The 10,340-nt window shown below is 44.0% G+C and overlaps 1 non-coding gene across 1 annotated transcript; it reads left to right on the forward strand.

Moving 5' to 3' along the window:
- The first annotated feature begins 9,369 nt into the window (after positions 1-9,369).
- On the forward strand, positions 9,370-9,453 carry trnan-auu (transfer RNA asparagine (anticodon AUU)). Its single transcript has one exon. It is a non-coding gene; the product is annotated as a tRNA-Asn (tRNA).
- The last annotated feature ends 887 nt before the right edge of the window (positions 9,454-10,340 follow it).

Genomic DNA, 10,340 nt, shown 5'->3' on the forward strand with positions numbered 1-10,340 from the left:
AACATCACCCCGTCTGTAACAAAACTGAAGATGAAAAGAGGAATGGCTTCTGCAACAGGATAATGGTTAGAAAGACTTTGGCGGAGGAAGGTTGGTTGGAGAGAGACTGGGAGTGGGTGATAGAGTTATAGAGTGAGTGAGGGGGCAGAGGAAAGAGACTAGGAGAAAAGAGAGACTAGTGGACGAGAGTCTTGCAGAGATGGGGAGAGACACGGGGAGCGAAAGAGAGAAGCGCCGGAAGAAAGAGAGAGACTGGGAGAAACACGGGAGAGAGGGAGAGATTGAGAAGGAGCGAGTGACAAGTACGGGGCCTGAGACAAGAGGGGGATACGTGTAGAAGGAGAGTGACGAGAAGAGAAACCGGAAGCGTGGCACCCTTGATGGAAGAATGATGGGCGATGACAGACTGATAGGGTTGGAGACGTCACAGTTCTGTCTGAGGTGTGCGGACGCTATGTTGTCCCATATCCTGCCCAGTCCCACAGTGAAACTCTGAGAAGTATCACATTGTTGAGCGTATTATAAATAAATACAATGTATCCGACGTTTACACTATAGGCGGAACTAATTGCGGAAAACTAGTTAACACTATCAACAACGTCGGCAGTAGTCATGTTGACTAAAACAGTGGTCAACACCGTCGGCAGGACCTTTCAAATCATCTTGTCTTCTCTGACGACAATCGTAAACTAGACTAATCTTATCTGTTCGCACCGTCCATTTAATTCTATTCTGAGCTTCTCTGAAAAACAAACAACACCTCCCTCTAAACAGTAGCAGCAAGCTGAAAAAGAGTTTTTTTTCTCCGACTTCATCCCCGGAAACTTGAAAGCGCATTAATCCTTTGCTTGGCTGAAGTAGTGAAATTAACCACAAGATCAACCATATGGCCAGGATAGATTAGTGGCCTAAGTTTTTGTGTTAAGGTCGCAGTTTCCACTGGAGAGGTAGTTTCCAGTCCCGTCCATGACAATTCGGCATTCTTCCTCCCTTTCGTTCTTTGTTTTCTTCATTCTACACCCAGTTTTCTTGAAGGAAAGTTTCTGTCATTGAGAAAATATCCATATCCTGTTGCCCTTCACCATCTTCTCCTTTTCCCCTCGGCTGTCAGCAAGATATGAATCATCCTTTACGCACACTGTCTCATTCCATCTCCATACCAGTTTTTACCCAAATAGCAACATGGTGATGTCATCGGTGATGTTGTGGAATGTGAGAATGTGGATGGTAGATTTTACAGTTCGAATTGGAATCCTCTTGTGAGTACACCGAAAAGAGGTAAATGCAGATAGTAAATTCGGAAGGTGACGTGACATGAGTTCGAAGGTCACGAGACGGAACAATGCTTGTCAGTGAAAGGATAATCAGCAGAATGTTAGACGAACTTGCGAAACACACACAACATGCTGGAGGAACTCAGCGGACCAGACAGCAACGACGTGTGAAAATTTGTCCTGAATAAAGTTCTTATTGTGTGCCGTTTATCAAACGCCTCCGCTGTTCATGGAACAAAATACTTCTGTATACGCGCCTGAATAATTCTAATTATGCACCGTCCACCTGCCGCCGGGACAGGAAATTTCTGAGAAGCATCACCTTATGTGAAAAAACTATGCTTGGAATTTGCGTTTTGAACTAGTGTCCTTTGATTGGCTCCTTTCCATTGGCAAATGTATTCTGACGTGCAATACATCAGGGTCAGTTATATTCTTATTTAGACTGAATCAAGTAACGAATATTCTTGTAATCTCAAAGGAATACGGGCTCAGCACATTTCGACATCAGACTCTCCTCTCAACAACGGAAAGGACAATGGGTTTTCCACCAATTGAATTTAAATGGCTTCGGAGTTCAGTTGTGACGCAATCTGCGAATGCGGGCTCGTTGTTCTAGTGGTATGATTCTCGCTTCGGGTGGAATAGCACATGCGAGAGGTCCCGGGTTCAAATCCCGGACGAGGCCGCTATTGGAAATTATCAGCGATTTGCTTCACGACTTTTGCATTGACTCTCTGGATAATTGGCAATATCAAACAGAAACACTGAAGAAGGAATTGGAAATACTTTTCAAGGCAGGTAAGTTTGAAGTGTCACATTTTGGAATGTCAAACCAGCTGAGTATTTATTCGAGGAATGATAGAGCACCGGAGAGTGCCAATCAGCAGGGAGAGAGTGAGGTAAAAGGGCATAGTTTGCTGAAACCCGTCTCATGTGCAGAGAGACTGTGGGAAAGGTGTTCGGCGCGCTGGCCTCAGGAGATCAGTGTAGGAGTTGGGAGACTGTGCTGCTGTTGAACTCTGTTGTGGAAATACGTGTAAAATGGTAACAGCGCAGCAGTTTTTGGAAAACGATGGGTCTGCATGTTCATGAGCGCTGTAGACATTAATGTCAAAGAACGAGAAACTGGCAAGTGAACTTACATAGTTTAACCACTTCCCTTTTCCAGACCAGGACACAAGTGCCTCTAACTTGTATACAATATCGGTTTATATATCTCATAGGATAGAATATACATTGCATACAATATCGGCTTATACATTTCATAGGGTTTCGAATCGGTGCGGGCAGAAATTAGGTGACAAGCGAAACTGCTCACTCCGGTCACATTGTTGTGCCAAACGCTTGGGATTTCGAGAGCTGGAATCTTCCCACTGAACTCATTTTCTGCTGATCCGGATTGAGAGTCTCAGTTCCGAACTACACCAGCATCTGTCTTACGGATGTGACTTACTTCAGAATCAGAATCAGATTCGGGTTTAATATCTGGAACATTTATCGAGAAAACTGTTAAATTAACGGCAGCAGTACAATCAATACGTGAGAAATATAGAAATAAAAATCAATCAAATATTGAATTAGAGTAAATATATGTATATTAAATTGTTAAATTAAAAATAGAGCAAAAGAGATAAAAGAGTGAGGTAGTGTTCATGGGTTCAATGTCCATTTAGACACTGGATGGCAGAGGGGAAGAATTGGTTCCTGAATCGCTGAGTGTTTGGCTTTAGGCTTCTGTATCTCCTTCCTGACGGTAACAGTGAGAAGAGGCATGCCCAGGTTGATGAAGTCCTTAATGACGTTCGCCGCCTTTCTGAAGCACCGCTCACTGAAGATGACCTGGTCACAACGAAGGCTTGTCCCCAGGGCGGAGCTGACTAATTTCATAACTTACTGCCAGTCTCTGGCCTTTCGGGGCAGCAATGAAGACCCTCCATCCCTGTCAGTCGGCGACGTTCAGGGATTCATTCATCGTGTCAGTAGCTTCCGCTCGGTTTGCGCAATTGCCTGCCAAGTCCCGGGTAGCGATTCAGAAATATCGACAGATACATATGTAGACGGACTCTTCATTTTCGTTTCATTAAAGTTTTCTTTGACCAGTTCAGCTTGTTATCTCTGAGGTAAGCCCCCGAAACTCTAGGGCCGGTGGACAGTCTCCATCTGCCGTCTTCCATTTGATTTGTTTGGCATGAGTGACCCTACCAAGAGCCAAAGCATTAACTCCTAACTCCAGCCAGCTTCGTACAGCTTCCCCCATCCTCATCACATTCTACAGGGGTTGCATTGAGAGCATTCTGAGCAGCTGCATCACGGCCTGGTTCGAAAATTGCAGCACCTCAGCCCTCAAGACCCCGCAGCGGATAGAGTGGTCAGCTAAGAAGATCATCGGGGTCTCTCCTCCCGCCATTACGGATATTTATATCACTCGCTGCACCGGCAAAGCAAACAGCATTATGAAGGACCACACTCCCCCTTCATACGAACTCTTCTCCCACCCGCCGTCTGTGAAAAGGCACCTAAGCATTTGCGCTCTCACGACCAGACTATGTAACAGTTTCTTCCCCCAAGCTATCAGACTCCTCAATACGTAGAAACTGGACTGACGCCTTACTGCCCTATTGTCTTGATTATTATTTATTGTAATGCCTGCACTGTTTTGTGCACTTTATGCAGTCCTGGGTAGGTCTGTAGTCTAGTGTAGATTGTTTTTCTGTGTTGTTTTTTTACGTAGACTTGTTTAGTTTTTGTACTGTGTCTTGTAACACCATGGTCCTGAAAAACGTTGGCTCGCTTTTACTATGAACTGTACCAGCAGTTATTGTCGAAATGACAATTAAGAAGTAACTTGACTTGATATTCTAGAATAGATCCAGATGGTTGGAAAACTGCGATTGTCACGCCACTCTGAAGGAAGTTAGGCTAAAGAAAGGAAAATATAAGAAATATAGCCTTACTTCAACGTGTTCAAAAACTCAAAAGATTCAAAGCACATTGAAGATCAAAGACAGTTGAGGAGAAAGATTTGTCAAGAAGATTTGTCAAATAGATCATCGTGTGGTACGGTGATGCACATTGGAAGAAAGGATTAAAAAAGTATCTACATGGGGAAGGCTTCAGAAATCAGAATTGCAAAGAGACCTTGTGCAATATTCCCGAAATGTTTACTTCTAGGCCTAGTCAGTGGTAAAGAAAGGCAAATGCAATGTTAAAATTCAGTCCAGGAGGAGTAGAATATAAAACAACAATGTAATGTTGACATTTGTTCGTCATTATAGACCAAATTCCGATCCTGTTCTTTATCCCTAATACTGGAAATCTCCTTCATTTATGATACTGTCGGCAGTGTTACCCCTCCGTACTCCCGTTCTGACCTAACGGTGTTGAAACATATTCCAGAGCTGTCCAATTATACTATTCGTGTTGGAATAATGATTCACCTTTTCCATTTCTAAACAGAAATCAAGTAAAACTCTCACTTCAGGGGCAGTGCTACAGTGGGTGCTGAACATTCTTTAGCTGCGATGGCCGAGTGGTTAAGGCGTTGGCCTTGAAATCCAATGGGGATTCCCCTCGCAGATTCGAACCCAGCTCGCAGCGCTCACACCAACAATCCCACTGCCAATAAAATTTAACACCTTTGATGCTGTCTGAGCGCAGCATCCTCTGTGTTCAGTTGAGAACTGCGTATTTTTACACTCTTCAATACAATTCAATACAATACATTTGTACTCATTGTGCAATGTTAATTTGTATTCCGACTCTGATCAATCCCCTGGAAGCAGCTTAAACTCTCTGCAGTGCGGAATTTTACTGTCTTGTTAAACTAAAAGAATCAAACCCGGAGAACGGATATTTCAGCGTCAGTGTCAAGAAGTGGACATCGTCCTTTCGCTCTACGATTCGCATGGCGACGTATTTTCATCTTCTGTCAGATTCTAATCTCACTCGATTCCTGTGTTACTGTAGTTGTGGCAGAGACCACCGGAGGTCATTATATTCTATATCCTGTAGTGAACAGTTTTAACTTCAGTTGTTCGTCAGAGGATGTAAATTCATCACGGGAGGTGAGTCAGTTCAATTGTTCCGAGCTTCTCCAGTGCTACTGTACCCTTCAGCATATATGGGGAGTGAAATTACCGTCACCGCATCAGAGCCAACCTCAGAAACCTGTACAGATGTATCACAATGTTTCCTCTATTTCTAATTCCCAATCGAGTTGCAATGAACTACAATCTGCAGTGGCCTTCCAAAATACCTGATCCACCCATCGGCTCGCTATCTCTGTTTCGGGAACAGTTTCCTTTGACAGTCTCGCCCCAACCGATCGTCCTTTATTTAATACCAATCTCAACGAAGTACATGACCTCACCCATTCCAGCAATAAACACTTTTGTCCAGTTTGCGCCCTCACTGAAAGACCCAATTGCAGCCTAAATATTCTCATTGCAACCCGCTGTCCGGCTACGTCACGTCATCAGCCTGACACAGTAAGGACAGCTCATTAATGAGGGACGATAATAGACCGTCATGACACTGCCGATAAAAATTCCTACAGTCTGCAAAGGAGCAACGTCGACACAGATGGCACCGGATATCAGGTTTGAACCTGTGTGTCTAAGGGTATGAGACAGAAACGCTCTTTCAGCGGTTCAGGAACAGCTTCCTCCCCTCTGCAATCAGAATCACGAATGTGCAAAACTTCATTGCACAGGACCTCACTTTATTAATATGCAGTATTTCTGTTTTTGCATATTTTTCATAATCTATTCAATAGAGGTAATTGATTTTCTTCTGTATTTATTATTATGTTTTATTTCATTTGTTGTTATTATTATTATTATTATTATTATTATTTTCTCACTCTGCTAGATTATGTATTGCATTGAACTGCTGCTGCTAAGTTAACACATTTCCCGTCACGTGCCGGTGATAATAAACCTGATTCTGATTCTCTGTTCAACGCGGTACTTTCCCGATTCGATTTTCATTAACGACATGGATTTCGATGTATTGAGTTCTGGTACCGTATCCAGCACAGATCTGGAGCCGGTAACACGTTCTTCAATAAATCCTGTTCCTTCGGCTGAGGAGATTCGAGAATTTATGGAGTTGACATCCAATATTTCTGTCAGTTCAATTCTCGCAGCATTTTTAGCTGAGAATATGTACCAGATTTGAAGGCCCTGATTCAGCATTTCAACGCAAAAGATTGAAAATTTCTTCCACCACACACCCCACACACCCACATATGCTGGTCGACGTCTTGAATTTCTACGACGGGAAAATAACCGACAGTGATTCAATTCATCTGTATCTGGTGACGGATCTAACTGACGGGATCATACATTATACGTAGTTGGTGATTACCTCAAAATGAACTCAAATTTATATTTATGCGAACATCTATATGTACACACAAGCGCAATGAAAAATGTATGTGCTGATGGGTGAAAACAGGTGGAAACTAACCAAATCAACAGGCTAATGCAGTTTATTTATCTACAATATTTTTACTTTGCAACCGGGTGTCTATGAATAGATTGTGAGTAGTAACAGGGCGATTGGTGCCGGTGTGTTGTACAACTGTACGGATGCAGAGCGCCTCGCTTCGTTCACCAACGTACTTCCTTAAGTTAGACAGCGGACGATTTATCGCTCGAGGCAGAACCCTTACATCCAAATCAAAACTAACATTGGAGTTTTAAGAATTAATGACACTAAATTAATGTTAATTGCATTTATAATTGAAGTAACGGAGAATGGCATCAAGCAGTACAGAGTGCTCCCTCTGTTGAATGTGGTCAAGAAAACACTGTAAGGAAAACAGTGGCCGAAAGTGAACATGAAATTGGTAAACTGCCGTGTAACGCTCTCTCTTGATCTGCCTATCAAACTCCCCGTTTATCTCGCTTGTCCTGCTACGAAGTGACTCTCTTCCCTGCCTCACTTCCATGTCCCGCTCCTTCTCTCTCTCTCTCTCTCTCTCTCCAGATCTTCCTTTGCTCCTCACTCCCACACTTTCCTCACAAGTTGAAGCGAACGCTTATCTATCAATATTCGTGTTTAGTGAAAGGACTGCGTGAATGTGGAGGGACATTTATATATTTTCTTTTACTAGACAGCTAGGGTGGAGCGTAAGGGAGTGGGTGTAAACTGTTGCTGAAATGTCGGGGCGAACAGGTAATATGCCATGAAGGAGAACCGATTTTTTAAACAAATCTGCTCCTGGACTTTGGTTCAGTGCTCCATTAAGACACGACCACCATGTGAAATTTCAGTTAGCTGAAAACACTTGAATTTTCCACTGATAAAAATATTTACATATTCGATAAGAAATGTTTTTCAGCTGCGGCTGGAAGAGGGGAGATTGAGATTGTGACTGATTCACTGAAGTGGGCAGCATGGTCTCTGAACGCGAAAAGCTTTCGCCGTTTCATATCACTCACTGTACAAACTCCGCATTGCTCTCTGGTCTACCGAGCGACCCCGCCTATTGCCATAGACAAATCGGTTCGCTGACCTTCCGTCAAAATCACCCGCGCCAATTGTCACTGACGTGGTGTAATTGTCTGACATCAACCAATCTCGTCAAATGACGTGCAACCTACATAGCTCCCATTCGTTTATGCAGATGTCAATCCAATGTGTTATCCAATTGCAAAAAGGTTTTCACCCAAGAGGTGTTCCCTCCCATAGACCCTGACTGCTTCTGCCTCCCCAAAGTCCCGTCAATACTGAGCAAAACTCAGAACAATTTCCCATTATATAACATTCATATCCATATGCTTCTGATCGCTGCTGCGGGCGCTGTCACAGCGTCGAAATAAAGGCGGGCGACAGAAGTATATCTCCTCTCACCGGGGGAGACGGTTGAAGATTTAGTGGAGGACAGCGGCCGACTTTTGACCGGCAACTGCAGTTTTGGGCGGAGGAGGATTGAGAAAAATTCTGGGCCAGCCTGATCCTATTGAATGCCAGGGCTGGCTGAAGAGGACTAGAGACTCTCCCTTCTTTCTGTTGCCTGTCTGTTTAAAGAAAATGAATAAACAGGCCTTTCTTGGGTCTGCATGCTACCTCGTGGATATAATAGATCGAAATCTTTGTTATCAGTTTGCCTGAGGAATCATTTCGAAGACTGAAACTGGCACAAGATTTATATCTATCTTTTGTTAATGATGCAGAATTGTACAATTTATGTTCTGCGTACTGTCTGTCTTTTCGAGCCTGCAATGACGCTGCAAGTGTTTCATTGTACCTGTCCCTCACCGTCCCTCTGCACACGGCAATAACCCCGACCGGACCTGACAATACTTACTGAGATTTGAGCAGAGATGACCCCGGGCAGTTGAGTCAAGGTGATGTTAGCAAACTGAGTGAGTAGGACCAGAGTCCAATATGGGAAACGTATGGTTACCCTTTTCTACAGAGAGACAGCATCTCTGAGTGGTTTGAGGTACAGTGAGGAGTGAAGAAGATCAAATCTACACTGTATCCATTGAAAGTTATTGTCTGTAAGACCTCGCAAGTTATTTCCAGCTTTATTGAGACTGCAACTGCGATATTTTTTTTCAAAGTCATGTTCTCCTTGTTCATACAGAACAAATAACGAATAACTGCAGAAACAGTGGACAGCGGGTCAGGCAGCATTTGTAGACGGAAAGAGATAGTACAAACAAAGTACACTACAGATGCTGTGGTCAAATCAACACGTACAAACAAGCTGGATGAATTCAGCAGGTCGGGCAGCATCCGTTGAAATGAGTAGACAATGGTTTGATGTTCTTTGGTGAGGTTCTGTTCCTGGGGTAAGTACGAGGAGGTGTCAGAGAGCTGCCATTTGGCCACAATGAGGTAGTAGTCCGTCCGCCAACTACTACGGCACCACCTTTGTCTGCAGGTTTGTTGGTGAGGTTAGGATTAGTGCGGAGAGAGTGGAGGGCAGTGCGTTCAGAGGGAGTGAAGTTGGAACATGAGAGAGGAGTGATGACAGTTGTCGCTTTTCACCCGATGCTACCCGACATGCTGAGTTCATTCAGCGTGTTTGTACGTGTTGAAGAAATTCAGAACAATAATCACAAGAGCACGAAGAACAGACAAGGTGGTCGAGAGGATAAGGCGATGGACTATTGATCCATTGTGCTTTGGACGCGTGGGTTCGAATCCCATCCTCGTAGCGAGGTGTTTATCTGGGAGACCATCTTTGAAACGATCACTTTAAAATTTCTGAACCTCCAACTTTTGTCTCAGAGGCGCCAGACAGGTTGGTATGTTGGGTCATGAAAAGCAATATTCACCATTAGTCCCTCATCAAATTTGGCCACAACGCCACAAGATATAGGATTTGAATTAGGCTATTCGCCTCATCTCATCTATCCGCCATTCCATCATGACAGATATATTAACCCTCTCAACCCATTTCTCCTGGCTTCTCCTCGCCAGCTTTGACAAATAACGGCTCGCTGAAGAAACAGTGGACAGCGGGTCAGGTAGCATTTGTGGACGGAGAGAGATAGTACACTTTTCTGATCCACACACTGACGCTGAACAGAACGTGGAGAGCAGATGACCGGTATGGGGAGTTAAGAAATGGGCAAGAGTTGGGCGAGTGCAAGTGAAGATGTGTGGTAGTCAGCTCGATATGGGAGACTTTGCTATGACACCACTCACCACATGCAGATTTTTCAGTGCGAAAAGAGCAGTAAGTCCTTCTCGGAGATAAAGAGGCTACAGAAGGTTGGGGAATGGAGAAGTAAATGGCAAATGAGATGCAGTGCAGGGAGATATATGGCCAGACACTTTGATATAAGAAATGGAGGAGCAGACTTTTTAAGAGGAGAGAAAATGCACACAAGAAGACGGAGGTGCTAAGAGCCTCGGTAGTCCGTATACAGGCCTCCCATTGTGACGTACACACCGACACCAGAACGTCCCAAAGGTTATTTTGCAGGTTGAGTCTGTGATGAGGAAGGCTAATGCGATGCTCGCATTTATTTCAGGAAGACCGGAATATAAAGCAAAGATGTGATTCAGAGACTTTATAAAGAACTGGCGAGGCCTCGCTTG

Source organism: Hypanus sabinus, unplaced genomic scaffold (assembly GCF_030144855.1).
Source record: "Hypanus sabinus isolate sHypSab1 unplaced genomic scaffold, sHypSab1.hap1 scaffold_170, whole genome shotgun sequence".
NCBI classification, from domain to species: domain Eukaryota; kingdom Metazoa; phylum Chordata; class Chondrichthyes; order Myliobatiformes; family Dasyatidae; genus Hypanus; species Hypanus sabinus.